The sequence below is a fragment of the Haemaphysalis longicornis genome, unplaced genomic scaffold, assembly GCF_048455015.1.
Source record: "Haemaphysalis longicornis isolate Haplotype H1 unplaced genomic scaffold, Haemaphysalis longicornis Haplotype H1 scaffold_3, whole genome shotgun sequence".
Classification (NCBI taxonomy): domain Eukaryota; kingdom Metazoa; phylum Arthropoda; class Arachnida; order Ixodida; family Ixodidae; genus Haemaphysalis; species Haemaphysalis longicornis.
The window spans coordinates 198,534,875-198,555,055 of NW_027526335.1; the positions used below are offsets into that span (position 1 = coordinate 198,534,875).

A 20,181-nucleotide genomic window follows, 5' to 3' on the forward strand; every position below is an offset into this window, starting at 1 on the left:
GCGCGACGGTACAGGAACAGCATCAATGGTGAGCGGGAAAGCAAAGGGGGGCATTTCCTTGGCAAACGTCTACAAAGACTATCGTCTTTTGACTGCATTTGCAACAAAAGGAGCAGATCCGCGGCCATTTTTTTTGTCTTTCAAGAGGCCACTGCTGTGAAACTACCACGACGCAACAAGGAGCAACAGATTCCTGACGTGCATAGGAATCGCAGGACAGCGGAATCGCCCCCCAGGATCATCGGCGGCGAAACTATAGCCGCCTGAACGACCGACCACGCCGGCTCGCTGGTAGGCCTCATCGTGAGGCCTAGTGAGCACAGCAGTTCTCCCGCCAAGACGGCGCAGCTTGACCATGCAAGCCTCACAGACGTCCTCACAACCAACTCCACTGGTACAAGGAGACGAAACTTCCGCTCGAAAAGACAATACTAGGCCTCCCCATGCTACAGTAGTCGACTACGCCGCGCAAGCGGAACAACCGCCCGCAACAAGCACCGCACCGATGGAATGTCACGCCCTAAGCGGCCGCGCCATCCACCCACCAAAGCCATGGCTGCAAATCATATCCTCCCGCAACAAAAGCAAGTTACCTGACAAATAGGCAAGCATTACCACTCCTCGAAAGCCTGCTCTGCCGACGCGCGCTATCCCCCCACCACGCATTCCAGTTGATCACTATGTCACAGTTTTCCGGCCACTCAACGGCTTCCGCGTTCTTGATTGGACCAACCAATAGATTTTCCAGGTGCTCATTCTGGCCAGCGGGATTCCAGAATAACAGTTCCGAGCTTTATTAACTGCCCAAACGCCACCGGCAAACAATCTCTTCGTGATCGGTACACCTGATCCCTACGTCGCCGACAGGCTCTCACAACTGACAAGGAGCCCTCCCCGCAACGTGAACTATAACATCTCCGCCTACATGAAGCCTCCACCGGGAACGTACCGTGGCACCATCCACGGCCTGCCGGACCACATCACTCCGGAGAAACTCTTAGAATACACCGAGAACAAACGCCCGCATCTCGTCCACTCCTAAACTAATGGGAAGTACTAAAGTACCCTCCTCCCGTTCAATGGCACACGGCTCGCAAACAATGTAGAAGTGAACTGTGAGCTTATACAGTGCCGGTCATATCAATGCAACATTCAAGATCGCAAGTGGTGCGGAGACGTCGGCCACCGCCAAGACGTCTGCCCGCATCTGCAAAATGCCCATTGCCCAGACTGCGGCCTCTCGCACCCCCAGGAAGACCACCTCTCCCCACCAAGTAGCAAACTCTGCCAAGACCCTCACCTCACAGCGGGGAAAGACTGCCCAAGGCGACATCTCCCGACACCTCTATCAACGAAGCCCAAGCAATCCTCGGCATGCCGCTGCAAACACATACAGCCAGTAAATGTAACCCACGATTGCGCTTGTCGGCGATACTTATTTATTGCGCAGTTGCTGAGTTGCTATGAATTTGAATCAATTGTCACAAGTATAGAGCTGTACGAAAGATTCGGCTTCCTTTTATAAGCTAGACTCGCACGCTAATTCTCCCGTTCTCGGCAGCCCGCCGCCGATGCGACCAATTCAGACGGGGCACGACGGGCAACGAGCCTCACACAACTCCTGAATACTCCAAAGTTCGCATAAGTATAATGGCGGAGAGGAGGGCGTTTTCAAGACACCTAAATTCGGGATACACAAAAAAAATAAAAACATTGTCGCGCGAAAGCCTTATTCGAAAATTAAACGCGCCGAGATCTCATTCCAATTTGGCGTGGCTAATTATATTTGGCGCCCATTGTGCGACGTCAGCGGAGCGGGCACCCATAGCCATAGGCACAGCAGTGGTGTGAGAAGATTCCGTTCCTATGTGGGCACAAGCCCGCCAATTCTTGTTTGAGCCCAGCCCAATATACTGGTTTCCTTTCAACAGTCCTATTGTTTGGACAAGTGGTGAAAAAAACCTGCTTCTCGGTCTCGGTAGCCTAATGAGTATAACCACGGGTTTTGACGCGAAAGAACTAATTTCTGGCCCCCGCTGTTTCTACCCAGAGCTATATTTTTTTTCTGGTCCCGTGATTTTCTTTTAGTGTAAAATTTTATCTTGGCCCAATTTTACGCGCTGCTTTCATAGACGAGGGTGATTTGGTAGCGAGGTTGGTTTGGGGTCTGGACGTGGTTCATCAACTGGTGTAACTAATTTTATGTGTCGCACCGGGAGCGTCTCACCTTTACCTATCCTGGAACGGGATAAAGCTGAAGCGCGTACATAAAGCGACCCTGCAACTCCGTTTCCAACTTTGATATCTTAAATGCAGAATGTAGTCACCCAACGCACCGGTTACTTAGATTAGGGGGTCGCTAGTACCTTAGCCAAAAATTACTGCTCTGTGCCCATCAGACAACGTCGAAACTCGCGCAAAATATTTTCCTCTCTTTTCCGTTGTTGACGTTCATCGACGGCCCGAATTACGTCACTGAGGCCAGGTAGCAGCTGCTGGCCGGTTTTCCTTCGGTTGCAGCAATCAACGCTTTTCGATGGTACCTTAAAATATAAAGCCACAGAAGCGACAGAAACAGATGGCGTATCTGGTTCGAAGAGCAAATCACGCAGTGCCGCTCCGTGCTGGAGATAACTGTTGCTTTCGCAGTGCTTCCAGACGCGTGGAAAGAGTTAAACCATTTATAGAAAGTGTTGCAGGGGCCCTTCAACACATGGCGGTGGGTGGACTCATGCGTTGCCTGTCAGCGCGGTTTTTTACTGCGTTCCTGTGAAGGTCGCGTTATTGACTGCTTTACAGTGCCCCGGAGCCTTCTCTCGGTGTGGAACGCCGACGCCAGTTTTCTCGCTAAGTAGCCGGTTTAAGGTTCTTTTATTGACAAGTATTGTCACCTCCACCGCAGGAAGCTTGGTGCCGTGGTGCTGTGGAGCCACGACCTCGTCGATGAGCCCAGGGAACCTACCTGCCCGGCGCCCCTGTACAGCAGCCGCCGGGAGTCCCAGTCGCTGGTGAGGACCTCAGTACACCAAGATGACTTGGGACTGGGGGCAGATTCAAGTCACTGCTGAGACCACTAAATTTAATGCAGCCTGATTTATGGTGCCTCGGACGTCGACCACCCGTTTGGGCGGCGGTCCTGATGTCCTTTAGCCGCAGCTATGAATTTCAACACATGCTGGGATTGCTGGTAGCATGAGCAAAACTCACAAATCCATGATTCCGCCGAGAGGTGGCCGTTAGCGCCTGTACTGCTGAGCCGGGGACAGTAACTGACTTCGTCGTTAGCAGTTCTTAGCGATGTTACGAAAGTGTAGTAATGCCACTGATCGAGTCTATTTTGGAGACTTGTGCACTCTCTGAACGCATTGGGCGTGCGTTGCATTCTTAATCTTTGAACTATATGAAGCGTCAGCAGATACAGCTTTGGTCGCTCCGTTCGTCAGGTACGGCGAAGTTTCCGGAAATGAGCTTTGGAAATAGAAAGAGATGTTCTCGCAGACGTGCTGGCCCGTAATGGTTTATTCGCTCTATTTAGCCTTGGTAGACGCAGGTGTAAGAACCAGACGGTAACGCATGTATCTTTTATGCTCGGCTGGAGAGTCCAGGCAGTGGTCTAACCGCCGCTGCCTGGACGGTTTGGTCTTCTGAAAGCAAATTTGGTCTTTTAGTGAAATATGCTGTTTGGCTAGTTGGTGCATACTGCTTCAATAAAACGAGCGCTGTAAACCAGGACATAAAATTTTTTCCGCCCGTCTCCCCCGCCGCTATGGAGAAAATGTGGTTATTTTTTTGTTTCAATCTCATATTCACCAGTTTCTTAACAGCGGAGCTAATTAGAAAATCGTAATTTTTTGTGTTGCGCAGTAAATAAAGCCGCCCGCATCTTCCCACGGGGGGAACTCGAGTAAATGCGTCGCATCTACTCGAGTCAAGCAAAGCGTCACGCCAAGCGAAAGCCAAGCAAAGACGGCCTTGACTGAATTCCTAACGCGCGCTCCGCCGCTAATATACGTTGAGGGGACTGCGTAAGCCGGTCCCAGTCGACGACGTTGGCGTACTTGTAAAGCGGCGTGGACTCTAGGTGTTTGAGCCAAGCGCGGATGTTGCTTCGCCGGAGAACGGCACACCGGTTATATGCGCAGCGCGCCCGAGGGAGAGGAAACGGCGGAATAGAGAGTGCTGCACATGCGCCGGCCCCAGCGCGTCTTCCGCGGCTATGACGCAACGTGCCGCGGCTATGACGCAACACAATCCAACACAATTCACTTTAATCCAATCCAATCCAAACCAAACCCAATCCAATCCAATCCAAGCCAAGCCAAGCCAATCCAAGCCAATCCAATTGAATCCAATCCAATGCCCCTCGCGAGAGAGTGTTCGAATCCAATCCAATGCCCCTCGCGAGGGAGTGTGCGGTATCGCCTCGACTCGACGCGCATGCGCAGTGAGCGTGCGGACTACGGACGTTAACGCGGGTGACATCGTGAGTTACTGAAATGCTCTGCATTTAAAAAACGAAGAACGACGAGACAGACGCGCAGCTGTCTCGTCGTTGTTCGTTTTTAAATGCAGAGCATTTCTTAGCCTCGCCTGTTCCTGCGTCGGACGGTGTCAACAGTTTCGCGTCCGCAGCAGGTGCGCCTCTCCTTCCCTCCTCTCTCTCAACAGCAGCTGGCACGCGCATGCGTCGTAGTCATCCCGTTCGCTCCGTCGCGGTCTCGGCGTAACAGGTGCGTGATAGCAGCGCGGTGGGGCGTGGAAAGCCGCGCGCTGCTTGCGCATGCACGCTCTTCCCCCTCCCCCCCCCCCCCCGTACTGCTCTCCCTCTACTGGGCGCGCGGCAAATATAGCGGCTAGCGGTCGCTCGTGTTTCAGTCACTGCGTTGCTCCTTCCTTCCTTGGTTGACGCTCGTGCCCACGTTTACTCGTGTCTGCTACTCCGGCATCACGGAAGAAGCGATGGAAGCAACACTGCCTTCAATCAGTACCGAGGCCCCAATGCTCTGCATTTACTCGTGTTCCCCTCGCGGGAAGGCGCGGGAATTTTTTTTTCAGCCCTGTTTTATAGCGCTTGTTTGCTTGAAGCAATAAGGTCTTTCAGTTCACCAACACGAGTGCGAGCCATGCAGCTCTATAACGTCATCTCCGAGATATCGCTTAACCCCGCATACCGTTAAGAATCCCTCACTAGCAGGTTGTGAAAAGTTAGGGTACTGAAATATGTCTTCACGAACAAACGGTGCACACCAAAAACCGGGGAGCCCTCGTCTGAATGAAGCTGTTACCCACGGCTTCTTTCTGTTGTTGGGGTCACTTGCTTGACGCGCTATGAAAGCTCGGACCAGTCCTTGATAACTCCATCAGATTGAGGAACGCCAAATTTTTTCCTCTTCATCAGTGCCGACCGCCGAGTGCCGTGAATGTTACCATACGCGTCACCACAATGTATGCTGTGAGGATTTGCCTACTAAGATATCTCAATTTCCTTTCACATGCTTCCAGGCGAGCGTGGTGGATCACGTGCGGGCGTCGTACACGGCCGAGGAGGCGGCGCGGCTGGTGCTGTCTCGAGTGCTGCTGACCTTCTCCCTGGCTGGCTTCCACTTCTCCCTCGAGCCACCCAACCCGCGTCACAAGGGACACCCGCACCCGCCTCCGCCACGGGAGATCCTCGTCGACACGGCCAGCTACGTCGCCTATCACCAGGTACGGTGGCCACGCAGCAGTGGGGAACAGTATATACTCGTACTACTTGCATTCAGTGCCTCAATGAGATGGCGAGCCTTTCTGAGGACCGGCACCTAATGCGAGGTTACTCAGTTTTTCGATCCTGAAGGGTACCATCTGACTGCTGGCTTTCTGGATAATAACAGGGTTGTTACCTTTAAAATAACTGACTCACCAAACCTAAAACACTGACCAGCGAAGAAGCTGCTTAGTGAGGATAAAAGGTGCGGCGTTCAGATATTTCTCTGCCAGTTCTACGCCTTCTTGGCGGGATACAGCTGTTCCGCAAGTTACTAATAGCAGTTCTCTAGCGTCGCACTTGATTGCACCACCGTCAGTGGACGTGTGCTCACAACTGCGACTGATTTTTTTCTTGGTCAGCATAATGCGAAATTTTGAGCCGGCGACATTCCCATGCCCTTGAGGCCTCCTTAAAGAGACATTGCGGAAATTCGTGAAAGTGTATTCACTGGCTCTATTGTACAAGCTTATTCACGCGGTTCACCATTGAACGAGCCAACAAAACGCCACCGTCACAGTTTATCTCCAATGAGCGGCAAAGCAGAGAACACCATGCAGAGCTCGCGGCCGGCTCAACAAGTACGCAGCCGACGTTACTGCTGTTTCCATTCTACCTTTATGTATTCTCCGTCCCGACAATTTTGGTTTTCACCTACCTAACGGTCACTATATTATTTTTCCCGCACTGGTTGTACAGGTTAAACATGGTTGCAGTCTAATAAATGTAGCTTTGCAAAACTGACAAGGTGTCGTCTTAGCCGACGTCGGTAAATCGGCCAACATTATCAGTGAGGGAAACGGCCCATTTTAACGCAGTTTGCTAATTAACAAAAATGCAATAATGATAAAGAAAAAGTGGCATGTACAACTTGTCCTAGACATTAATGTACTAATTACAATTTACGTCAGAGACCCCTTCTCCCCCATGTCCTTTCAAAAAAATTAAAAAGATCTAGAATTATTCTTACTCCTAAACAGAGTGATAAACCTGATGTAGAGAAATACACGTCGATCGCATGCATGATGACGTTTCTACGAAGGATCTAAAAACATTGTCCCAGCAGGCGGATTTCCATTCATCTTCCAACGTTTATATAGCTCACTCGCAACACGGAGGCTTCGTTTCCGACCTGGATATTCAAGAAAACGTGCTTTAAAAGCGCCAACTGACGTAATAAAAAATTGCCGTGGGAAGGTTTTCTTCTGTTGTTTTCCACGATTTTTTTAAACCTTACATAAACTACTTTTTTGTGTAACGGGTCACACAGAGGAACGAACAACAAAATAAACCAAGTGAAGTACAGTGTCCACAGGATTGTAGACTGAGTGACAAGGGCAGTCACAGCACTTTGCTGTGAGCTAGTTCCGCCTCTTCCACAGGAGAAAGCCTTGAATCCGTATTCATATCCGTAGCGAACTGATCTTTTCGGGAGTAAAGTAAAACAATTTTTCTTGAGAAATTCATGCTGAAGTACACAATGCCGTAATAATTGCAACCCTCGATACAGACATGATTCACGATTTCACTTCGAAGCCCCAGTGACACTGCAAACTTTAAACTCTAAAACAAATTATCTCTTACACAACTCATGGGCATGCTCTCATTACGTCCACTAAAGCGGAAAAGAGTGCGGAGCTCACAGTTTGGTGTAAGATAAAATAAAGACTCAAAAAACAAAGTTCGAGTGCAAAGAGTATATTGTAACCAGAAATGGCCAAGGCCCGTACAGAAACAAAATAAATTACAATAATACATTGCCAACTGAAAACGACTGTCTTGATTTCTGCATCAACCAGATCGTTCCGGTGGACAAAACAGCGCGGAGCAAACGCAACAATTCTGGGTTTAGTGAGACCATGGCAACCATGAAGTACTGTGGATGTTTCCATCGCTGGTAATCCGAAATAAAATAATGTAATTACTACGTTCTTTTGTAGTGTGCAAATGACATCTAAAGTAATGAGAATAACAACTGGCATGAGGTCAGGTGCCGAGGGTTATTTCAAGAGCAATAGAGTGGAAAACTACGGCGTTTTGAGGTAGTCTTCGCATGTTACGTGAGGAAGTGCATCATATAACTAATTCGAGATTGGGTGAGGGGAGCAAAAAAGGAACAACCATAAATTATAGACATGAGACTGTTTTGGCTTGCGACTTTGAAGACTCAAAGTACAACGCTACCAGAGAATGCAGATTATCAAGAACAAGAAACACAGAACGGGGAGCAGTACAACAACGCGAGAGGTGACATTGGTTGCTGCGAAGAGACGTGTCACGCCTTCTCCTCAGCTTCATTGAGGAGACGGAGCTGGCAAACTTGTAGTAAAAGGACACTACCTGTGGCTAATTAGGAGGAGCTTGGGCGGAGCAATTGCCGGCATATCCAGCCAGGCTAACGCTGCCTGATCCCACAACAACTACCACCACCACCACATATAAGCGAAGGCGAAACGGGTAAGTCTGCTTGAAATCGTGCCTTTGAAATAATGTAAGTCTATGGAATGCAAAAGTAAGCGAAGAAAGCAGACGCGTGTTACCAACAAAATACGTTCCTGTTGGTAACCGAGGAATTCACGGCCAATGAGCAGCTCGTGACGGATTGGTTAGCGGACTCCTCTTCACACCGCAGCGTCCAATAGCAAGGCCCCAGGGAAACCTTCTACGTCACGGCTCACTTTAAAGCATCAGTACCACCGAAGAAAGGAGAAAATGCGAGGTCCCCGACTCTCCTTGTTTTTAAAGATACGAGCTATGGCTTTTTCTTATGTTGACAGTCTTTCCGCCAAGGGAGGGTGTGGAAACCATTAATTAAAGCCAATTCCGCACTGCCAATGTGGGTAAACAGAAAAGATGTAAAGTTAGTATTACTTAGTAACAATGGACGAAATGACCTTGTTTTTACTCAAATATAGTGCTCACCATACTCGAAAATGCTATAGTGGCCGCTTGGTGGTCGGTGGCGACGAAATGGTGTGGCATCGGGATCCAAGTCTTTCCTACACAAAACACGGGAAACCTCTCTTCAACATTCCCTACACACACACCGACTGCGCCAACACGGGTAGAAGATTTCATAAGCAAATGTGTGAGATACACGTTAACGTATCCCAGTTTGGCGGCATGATCGTTGGGTCTCTTCGCTGCATTCACCTCTCCACGACACTCCTGTGTGTCTGAACGGAGTCCTGCGTCAGATAGACACCATCGCGGCCGTCGATCATCTGGCCAAGCGCACAACTCTAAAAGGGACACTGCCATATTTCTTGAACTTTCTTTGAAATCATAAATGCTTGTGGAACGTTGTCACCCAACACGCCCAGTACTTATATTCGGGAGTCGCAAAGTACTTTGCCAAAAATGAACGCTCTATGCTCATCAGATAACTTAGGAACTCGCTCAAAATTTTTTTCTCTCTTTCTCGGTCTTGACCTTCTACGACGGCCCCAGTTACGTAACTGACGCCATGTAGCGGCTGTTGGCCGGTTTTCCTTCAGTTGCAGCAATGAACGCTTTTCGAAAGCAACTTTAAAAATAAAACCACAAACGGAAGGCGTATCTGGTGCGACGAGCCAATCACGCAGTGCGGCTCCGTGCTGGCGATAACTGTAGCTTTCGCAGTGCTTCCAGACACGAGAGAAAGAGTGAAAGCCTTTATCGAAAGTGTTGCAGTGTCCCCTTAACATGTGCGAAAACCCGTTTATGTGTGATACCCGAATACCGAGAATGGCCCGCCTTTATGAGTATAGCGTAATCTACACGATGGGACCCATCCATATAACCGAATCGCCGCTCTCAAACCTGACTGGCCAATACTCGAGAGCTGTCAAAGCATAATGATGGACTAGGTGAAATGAGAACAATGACCTGTGCTGCCAGTATAGCCTGAAAATATATGTTCGCAGACACAAAATACTTATCAGCTACGTACAGCTTCGCTATAACAAAAGTTATTCTCACCTCTCGTGTATTTCATCATCACCGTAGTGAGGGTTTTCGAATAAAACCACCATGCGCAGAGATTTTTTATGGCCTCTCCCCCTAGCATTTCCACCTGAACCTGTGCTTCGTTTTGAAATCGTCATGGTGGAGCGCTGTTGTCAAAATGTGAGGATTAAGCATGCGCAGAGGTGGAGAAAAGATCAAAGCAAAGCGTCTGCCAGTTATTGTGCGTCTCACGGCATTACATTGCTTCTTCTCCTCTCGTAACAAAAGGGGTGAGACCATGGTTTTATGACCGGACAACCTGAATATATCTGGAGATTCCATTGGAGCCGTCAACAGCCAACTCGGTCCGGTAGCTTCTCGTGGGAGCTTGAGCACCGCCGATTACGCCAAGAACACCGCACTTTAAGTACAGCTCGCCCTCGCGTGCTGCTTGCTGGGGTCGTGCTATTGTGTCGTTCTACGATAGCGATCACTTTGAAAATTAATTTTTTCTTTGTCATATACAACACTGTTTTTGGCATTTCCCTTGATCTGGCCATGTAGCGTTGCCTACTCCGTTACGTTGGGTGGCTTGTCCTCATCCTCTTTCACAAAGTGCCTCTGCATCACAAGAAAGCTCATCTGCGAGAAAAGCAGCCTACCTTAGAACAAAACTCACATTGTATATACTACAGAGATTGGCTATTGCAATGGTAAATAGCATTTATAGCCACCGCTACGAAGCCGACGCCTATCCCATTGCGTTATTCCGTCAGGGTAGAAGCAGTATGGACTTTCTACTCTGACCTTTACTGCGATTGCATAGGAGAACCTTTTCCTTGTTCACCATCTTTCCCTTACGAAATGAGCTTTGATTGTTTGGGAAACCTTTGCTTCCAAGAAGCTGTTAGCATTCTGACTGAATGCTGCACGTTTCAAAATCGAGAAGTCCTGCCAGCTAAAAGCATGACCATCACGCAAAAGTTTCGTTAAGAAGGCCGAGCTCGAATGATCCTGCACCTATGGTTTGCAGTTCTGTCGTGACAAGGGCTGGAACACCACGTACAACGAAATCACTGGGTGCGTCGAAATGGCTGGAGTGCACGGGTGGATCTCTTACCCAGGAAGGCCCCGCCGGGAAATCCTGGTGAGCAAATCATCTCGCCTTATTCAATCTCACAGCTCACTGGGCCACTTTTGGCTATAACCTAGCTACGTCACTAATTGATTACTCACTCACTCACTCACCCATTCATTCAATCACTTGCACACAAGCCCTTCACTAGCGCAACTTAACTGCGACCGGCTTCCCTCACAGAAGGCATACCTCTTCACTTCGAACTCACACCCCTTAATTACAAGTACGCTTTTATCCTTTCACCTCTTCCATCACTCCTGTTGCATTTAACTCGTTTCCTAATTTCTAAAGTACGGGGATAGCGTGTTCGTTTCCGAGTTTGTGTTCTTCAGGACGGACATGAAAGGACATAGTGACCGTCACACGTGTTTGCCAGTAACCTCCTTTCCCCCTGAAATAAGTTTTGATGTCCGGGTGGTAAGTTACCGCTAGGAGGACGCCGTCAGGCCCGCACATAAGCGAGGAACAACACGCCGTGCTGTCCGAGACGTTTGCCTGCTTATAACGAACTGACTTCATTTTTCTTTTCCGCCGTAGCCACGTGCGGTTGTAAAAGGCAAGTACAATCAAAAAGCTATCAGCGCTGTACGAGGGCTCTACTAGTTAGCTAATATTGGAACACGCACCCGATTCCTCAAGTGTGCAGAAGTATGAAAATATCGCAACCCTTCAACCAAGGTGAAGCGAAGTCCAATGAAGCTGGCGGGCTCGTTGGATTTTGCTGTGCCGGCGATGTTTCCATATTGGCAATTTCTTACATTGATGGATAAGGACAGTGGTCAAGGACACACACCATTGTTGTATACAGAGAATGGCGTTTCATTATAGCGGGGCTACACCAATTGCACGCCAGGCTCCAGTTCGCCGCAAAGGTGGTCTCTATCACCCCCCGCAACGCAATTGCAGTCTGTGATAGATGCATAAACACGTCAGGTGGCATGCAGTATACTCTACTCCAGACAGACGGGGCTGCATTGGAGAAAAGTGTAAAGTATGCTGTACGCATATTTCCTCCGCAGATGGTTATGCTTTACTGCGCACCACATATTGTGTCAAGGCCATCTTTTCAAATCCAAGCCTACACCGATCTGTTCAGAAGTTTGCTTAACCTTTAAACACAATTGCTTGGCTTGAATATTTCACCAGGGGCATATACGACGTATCAAGTATAATCATGACAAGCGCGTTTTCAAGGTATTCCGAGGACGCCGAAGCAAATACCGGGGTATTGAATGAGCTATCATGATGGCTCACTGAACGCCTGAAACATTTTGCTTGCACCCCGCTTTGTTCTCTTTTCGAATGATAAGCTTTTGTTCACGATCCACTTCTACCTTACTACCTCGGGAAGCTTCGGTCTTTGTATTACGCGTTGTGTCACCCCGTAGTCCCGACTATACGCACTCTTCCCATACGAATGAACAAAAAATTTAAATTCAAAATTGTTGGAAGTCGTCTTTCTGGCTGTCTGCTGCGAGGTGCTTCGGGAAAGTTAAAGTTCGTGCTTTGGCGGAGGCCTCTTTCTGCCACAGCCGCAAACGAACAAACGAACAACAAACAAGCACACAAGCGTACAAGCAAACAAACAAACAAACAGGTGGTCAGGCGGTGAAGGGGTGGGCGGGTATGCAGGCCGGCGGACAGGCATGCGTGCAAGCAGGCAGGCAGGCAGGCAGGTAGGCACTCCGGCAGACAGGCGGGCGGAAAACACGGCCGGCAAGCGGGCGGGTAGGTAGGGAGGCAGGCCGCCAGAGGGCAAACAGGCAGGCGAGCGAGCGGGCAAGCCGGCGTGCGGCCGGGCAACGCACACGCACGAACGCACGAACTCACCAGCACAGACGCCTGTCTTTATAAAATGTGCCGTCCTTTATAGCCACGCAGACCTTAGATGGCTTTCCAGAAATCGTCTTGGTGAGTGAAACCTGTATGCAAAAACTACGCTTACACATCCCCAGTGTAAAACATGCACATCTTCTGTTTCCAAAAAGAATACAAAAATTAACATCAATGCTTTAACCGGCGACACATGTTATCCGGCAATAACGACCCTCCTTATTTGTTCACCTGCTCCGTGGGTTCTTACAGATAAATCAATATAAAAACCTTCAGTTTCTCTCAGTATTTATATAACCGCTTAGAAGCAGACAAATCTCGATTTGGGTACCTGTTCGGCTTTATTTTTGGAGCCGTTCATAGACCATCCACTGCCAACGGGTGGGTTCTACTATAAATAAATATATCTGTTCCGCCGCTCTAAACAGCTCTCCTAATGTCAGCTCTGACCAACCCCTTCTTACGTGCTCTGTATTTGCTACACGATATTTAAAAAGAAATTGCCGCAGCTCGCATTAAGGGTGCAAGACTGAAGCAGAGCTAGCGGCCCCTCTTCCTTTGTTGGAGACCCGGCCGTTGCGCCTCACAAAGACTTTCGAAATTGCATCTGAAAGTGCGTCACCACTGGAAGGCCCGGATTGTTACCTCTGAAGGCTCTCACACCTCTTCAAAAGTGGACCACGTTAGCACGCGCTAGAAACCTTGGCAACCGGCCTCGCTAACTCGGCGTCTCTGCTCCCACCTTCCCGTGCCAACGCAAGTTAACTCGCGAGGACAACAGTTCTCGAAGGTCGAGTAGGCCGACGCGGACGCCCATCACGAGACGCATACTCACGTGCGCTCGGTTTTTTTCTTGACATTTTTTGTGAGCTCCTATTGTGGCGCAGGCCCACGCGCTAGCTTGGACGACGCCGCTGGGTGCTCCTCACGAGGCACACGCTCACATGCACAAGGTTTGGCTGAGTTATGTTGTAACTAGACGGTGGAACTAAAAACGTAAGCAGCTATGTTGTCAAAATATCTTCAACGGGCTACAGCCATAACTGGCTTCTTGGAGAGAGAGAGAGAGAGAGAGAGAAAAGACTTTATTGAAACACATCCTGCGTGTTAGGAGCCAGCTCGACCGCGCAGGGCTCGTAGCTGCTCCCTAGTCTAACTTATAGATTTCTATAAGTCCGGGTGTAGACCTCGAGGCTTCGTGCCCGCCTTGCTCGGGCTACTTGAGCTCCCCGTCCACTTCCTCCCCTGTCTGGGGTCGGTCGTGTTTGGGTCGCTCTTTCGCCCTTGCTTGGCTAAGGCCGCTTCGAGCCGGTGGATGACCCTTCTTTGGTGGTTGATGTCCGTCGAACACACACACTCGCGCACATCTGGTGGGTACGTGTCTCTCGAGCACTGCACATTGTCCCCCCCGTCGCGCACTTCACTTTCACACCCCAACATGAGATGGGATAGCGTCGCTGTCTCACGTTTGCACACACTACACGTAGCGTCCTCGAACAGGTCCGGGCACATGTGGCGCGCCAGCGCCGGTGACAGCACGGTTTCCGTCTGTAGTTGTCGAAACCTGACTGCCTCCGCCCTGGATAGTTCCCTGTGCGGGGGCGGAAAGGCTTGCCTCTGGTCGCGGTACCATCGCAAGACCTCGCCGTAGTCGGTGATGGGTTCTGCGTCTTCTTCCTCGTTGTGGTCTTGTTCGATGGGGTCCGACGGGGCTTCCGCCACGGCTCGGCACTTTGCGAGTTCGCGAGCCGCGGCATCCGCCTCTTCGTTGCGATTGCCGATGTTGGTTGCCAGCTCCCTGCCTGCGTGGGCCGGGAACCATTTCAGGGCTACGGTGGACCGGATGGGTGCCGTCCCTGTTTCTGCGATCTTGGCCGCTGTCTTCCACACCGCGCCGCAGTCGAAGTTGCGGATGGCGGTCTTCGAGTCGCTGAGGATTGTGGTCGTTCCCGGGATGCGGAGGGCTGCTGAAATTGCAGCCTCCTCCGCTCGGCTTGCCGCCCGGGTGCGGACCGTGCTGGCGGTTAGCAGTTCCCCGGTGGATGCTCGAATGGCCACCGTCGTGAAGGCGTCTCGCTTTCCGCGACACTTGGCCGCGTCCACGAAGATCGCGTTGGCGTCTTCTTTGTACTGCCGGGCAAGCGCTAGAGCGCGCGCCGCCCTTTTGCCCAGGTCCCTTTCCGGGTCGGTGTTCTTGGGCAGGGGATAGACGACGAGTCGCCTGACCACTTCGTCCCGTAGCGGCACGAGGTCGGCGTCTCCTGGTCCGTTGTGGATCGTGTTCATAGGTTCCTGGGTTTCGCCAGGGGGTTTCAGGCCCGCTCTCGCGAGCAGCCTTCTGCCCACTACCGTGCTGCCCAGTCGCGTCAGTTGAGACGTTCGTTGCGCCTCGATGATCTCTGAGAGCGTGTTGTGTGCTCCCAGAGCCAGCAAGGCCGTTGTTTTGGTGCCGTGCAGCAGCCCGAGGGCTCCCGCATATGCCTTGCGGATGGCGGCGTCTATCTTCTGCCTCTCCGCATTTGTCCATCGGTGGAAAGCCCCCGCGAATGCTGCGTGGCTGATCACGAACGCCTGCAGCAGACGCAGGAGACTTCCTTCTTTCATTCCTCGTGTTCGGGAGGATATCCGCTTCACGAGTCTCGTGGCGATGCCCATCTTTGTGACGATGTGCTTCGTTGCTGTACCGTTGGTTTGCACCCCGTCCACGAAGATGCCGAGGACTCTCAGCCCCGGTACGTGCGGAATGCGTTTTCCGTCGCTTGTGTGGACGACGATGTTTTTGGCTGCTTCTTCCGCGGCCTTCTTTCGATGCCTCCCGGTTGGCGGCAGGATCAGGAGCTGGGATTTCTGCGGCGAACACCGGAGTCCCGTGCCCGAGAGCGCGATCTCCACGGTGTCCACCGCTGCTTGGAGGCTGGCTTCGATGTTGCTGTCGCTTCCGCCCGTCACCCAAATGGTGATGTCGTCGGCGTAGATGCAATGTTTGGTGTTGTAGTCGAGCTTCTCCAATCCTCTCGCAACCTCGATCATTACCAGGTTGAAGAGGAGTGGAGATATCACTGAGCCTTGCGGCGTGCCCACACTGCCCGGCGTGCGCTCCTCCAGCTTCTCGCCTCCGATTTCCAGGCGAGCCGTGCGGCGCGTGAGAAACAATCTTATGTAATCGTAGGATCTTCTTCCTAGACCAAGCTTCGATACCTGAGCCAGGATCGCCGAGTGCTTGACTTTATCGAATGCACTCTGCAAATCCAGGCCCAGGATCGCTCTGTTGTCGTTCTTGGGCGAACCTCCGGGGGGGTCCAGGATTTCTCGTTGCAGTAATATCATGGCGTCTTGGGTGCCGAGCTTGGCTCGGAACCCTAGCATGGCGTCGGGGTAGAGTCCGTGCGTCTCCAGGTAGCGGCTCCATCGGGTGTTCAGGACGTGTTCCAGCGCCTTGCCCACGCATGACGTGAGCGAGATGGGTCTTAGTCCCTCGATGCCCGGTGGCTTGTTGGGTTTCGGTAGTAGGACCGTTTTGGCGGTCTTCCATGCTTTTGGTAGTTGACCCTGTCTCCAGCATACGTTGTAGTATCGGGTCAGGGCTGCGATGGCCGCGTCGCTTAGGTTGCGAAGGGTTTTGTTGTTCACTCTGTCTGGCCCGGCCGCCGACCGGCAGTTCAGATCTTGTGTTGCTTGGCGGACTTCCCATTCTTCGATGTCTCGATCGAGCTCTGGGTTCTGTCGGCCGGTGTATTCCGGGTGGTCTTCGTGGTCGTTGAGGGGAAGGTACTTTTCGTTTAGACGCTTGTGCATCTCCTTCTCTCCCATCTGTTTGGCAGTAACGTGCAGTATTTGTGCCATGCGACTACTCTGGAACTCTCGGCTTTTGCTCTCGTCCATGAGTTGCCTGAGTAGTTTCCAGGTGCTGCCCCGATGTAGTTGCCCGTCTGCTTGGTTGCATAGGGCGAACCATTGTTGTGCGCAAAGTTGTCGGCTATATTTCTCGATCTCTCGACCGAGGTTCGCCATTTTCTTGCGCAGAGTGCGCTTGTGTCTCTGCTTACGCCATCGTTGTTGTATCGACCGTCTCGCCTCGAGTAAGTGAGCGAGTCGAGGGTCCATACGCTCTATGTCTTCCGATGTTTCGATCGATTCGGTTGCCTCTTCGGCAGCCGTGCATATTTTGGCTGTCCATTCCTCGATGTTCTCGACTTCTCCGACGTCTGTGTTTCGGAATTTGTTCCAGTCGACCAATTTGTGCGATATTGTTCTACACGTGCGATCAGAAATGAGAGCCTTGATATAAAATGCAGGTAAGAGAGTCTTTGCAATAGCTTCATTTTGAGACATTGCATTCACAAGCAAAAAACGAATCCTGCGGCGCTAAAACTACATCCTCTCTACCCTAAACCGGAGAATCAAAAGCAGTAAAGCTGCAACAGTATTAACTTGTGCGTGGACGCTGTAAATCATATCTACACGCGTGAATTGTACTGTCGGGACCGTTAATTACGGCCCTTCTGTACACCATCGCGTTCTCAGTTATCCGCAGCCGAAATCGCTTGCTTTGAGCTTAAGCTTAACAATACGATTAGAACTCGTGTTCTCTAAAGGCTTAGAAAGAATTATACATGGTAGAATCGCAAACATCGCCTCTAAATTCAATGCAATAACTAGTTCGCAGTACGGCTTCCGTAAAGGTAGATCAGCAGAACTTGCCTTATTAAACCAAAAAAATTAATAAAGGCTGTTGAAGGAACACAATTTATAGCAGGTGTATACGTGGATTTTTTAAAGGCATTCAATCGCCTGAATCACATAACGTTGATAAAAAAAAAGTAGAGCTGTATGGAATGCGGGGTATACCTCTTCAGCTTCTCAGCACTTACCTAAACTTTTGTAAACAAGCCGTAGTGATAGGTGATTCCCTCTCTTAGTTTAAAAGTGTGAATGCTGGTGTTCCCCAATGTGGCATCTTTGGCGCCCTGCTGTTTAACTATCAATGACATAATTAGGATTAGTGCGAAACCAACATTTGGTATTTATGCGGATGACACGACAATACTGTTCCGAAATTCAAGCATAACGACACGTCACCTCAAAATAAACGATTCTCTTCATGAATTGCACTCTTAGAGCAAGTTAAATTCATTGGAGATAATAGTTAACAAAACGAAGGCAATTCTATTTTCACCCAAACAATCATGCTCTGTGTAAGAAGGAAGTCTTCTACGCGGTAACAACATTGTGGAAGTAGTTGACTCCGTTAAATCTCTTGGTGTCCATTTTCATAAAAACATGTCATGGGATTTACATATGAATCTTCCTATTTCCCGTATTGCAAGGTCTGTTGGCATTTTAGTAAAGTTTCGTTTCTTTTTACCGCATCAAATCAAACTAAAAATTTACAATCCCCTTTTCCTCTCTCGTATCAATTACTGTGTCCTTGTTTGGAGGAAACCAGGATAACGAACTTAAATCGCACTCCAAAAGAAAGCTCTTCGAGATATAGCCAATCAAGATTACCACGCGCACACTAAACCGCTTTTGTATTGTTTTATTTTAATTTCTACTCGCAATGTTTACTCCGACCATGTATCGATGAGATACAAACAAGGCAATATTAACCCTAAAATTTTATTACTATCCCTTGAAGATCTGACAAACGGCATGCCCATATACAAAGCCCGTAACACAGAACCTTGCCTAATACCTTTTTCGAGAACTTCCTTTGGTGAACAAATGCTTCGCTGTTATCTCCCTACGCTAATAAATTACCTGCACAGACAGACAATAACAACAGAAAATACTAGTAAAGTAAAACTACGCACATTTTTGTACGCCATGAATGATACCTTGAGAGAAATTCTGAATTTTTTCATATGTTGATAAAAAAATTTCTTCACATTTGTACGGCAGTGTTATCCTGAATAAGTTATCATTTTGCTCTGTGTAATTGATTCCGCTGCTGTGCCGGCTATCTTGCTGTGTACACTTGATTGCGCTGTATGTTTGCTTGTTGATTTTTTACTCTCGCTGTAAAGGCGGGCCCGAGCCCTTGTCAAGTGGACCAGCCTCCACTTATTGTTCGGGCCTCCTTCCAGATGTTCTTTGGAAAAATAAAGATGATTTGATTTTATTTGGCTTGAACTTAACAATGCCACGAAATTGTGTAGTGAGCCTGACATTCTTCATAACGCTAGCAGCAACTAAGTTTGCAAGGTCTTGTAGTTTCTGTATCGTCGGGTGTGTACCAAGCCCTAGTTTCCTGACACAGAAATGATCGCACCGAGTAAGCTACTGCATCGCGACGGAGGCTCGGAGTACGCGGTGACCTACTGCCACAGTTGCGTCTTCCGAACAAATTCCTGAATTTAGTTTACGCAGACGCGTCAGAGACTGGTGGCGGTGGTTGCTCAACTTCATTTATTTCAAGTGACCGAAGGATCGCGCTCAAATGCGGGAGATGCTCTCAGTCCAGGGCTGCTGGGTCGGCTGCGGTTCTGCGTGCCCGGACAACACACTTCCGCTGGTCCTTCGGCTCGCTACGCCTTGTAAACGTGTCTGCATGCTAAACAAGGAAAAAGTGCTGACAACCAAATTATAGTTACCTTTAACTTGCACCATTAATCCCAATTACGGGACATGTTTTTTACGTACATTTCTCTGAATACTGTTTGGTCTGGTTATGTTTTTAGTGTAAATGTTCAACAGGTTCAGGGAAGAGGCTTTGAACGTGACTCCTTCTCTTCTTTTCCCGCTTCCGCAACACCAGTCGAACGTTGCCGGTGCCGTGCTGTTTGACATGGACATGGACGATTTCGCCGGAGTGTGTGGCAAGAAGCACGCCCTCACGAGGACCTTCTCAAACACGCTCAACCTCTCTTGACTTTGGACGACCACGCGACTGGCTCTCTACGACGGCGATACTTTATTTTTTTATTCAGTAAATTTTGCAGACCACAAGATATGCACAGGCAGGATGGACAATTAAAAATCGCGTTGAGTATAACGGTGAAAGTAGATTGCGTTTTGTAACACCAACATATAAAAATAGCAATATCGGTAATTCGCATCACAGCGATGCGCAAAATGTTATGTGGCGGCGAGGCCACTATGCTCTCAAAGAGTCTGATTTGGTTCATTGCTCAGCGGTATCACTTGAAGTAAATCCCACTTAACTATCTTTGATCATCTCTGCACCTTGCTTACGTGAAATTGCATTTGATCGTGCGTTGAAAGCATGAAATAAACAGTTCAGCATAGGGATGTATTGAAGTACTGACGCTCGCAGACTGCCATCAAAGTAACTGCATGTTACTAGAATCCTGGTGTGTGGACCCATGACATGTCTTGAGCCTATTATTGTATCGCAGAAACGAGCTAGTAAAAATGCATGATACCCAGCAATACCTCCGACATTAAAGTTTTTTATTAAGTGTTGGTTTTGTTAAAACATAACAATTGGTTTAATAAAATACAAAAATATTCTCACTCAGTGTTCCTCTGCCTATGGTCATGTATGCTGAAAGTGCACCAGCACCACAGCAATTGC

At 49.5% G+C, this 20,181-nt stretch overlaps 1 long non-coding RNA gene across 1 annotated transcript; it reads left to right on the forward strand.

Moving 5' to 3' along the window:
• The first annotated feature begins 2,750 nt into the window (after nt 1–2,750).
• On the forward strand, nt 2,751–20,038 carry LOC144173645 (uncharacterized). The gene is made up of 4 exons (XR_013323345.1): nt 2,751–3,008; nt 5,503–5,706; nt 10,707–10,820; nt 19,402–20,038. It is a non-coding gene; the product is annotated as an uncharacterized LOC144173645 (long non-coding RNA).
• Nucleotides 20,039–20,181: the final 143 nt, after the last annotated feature.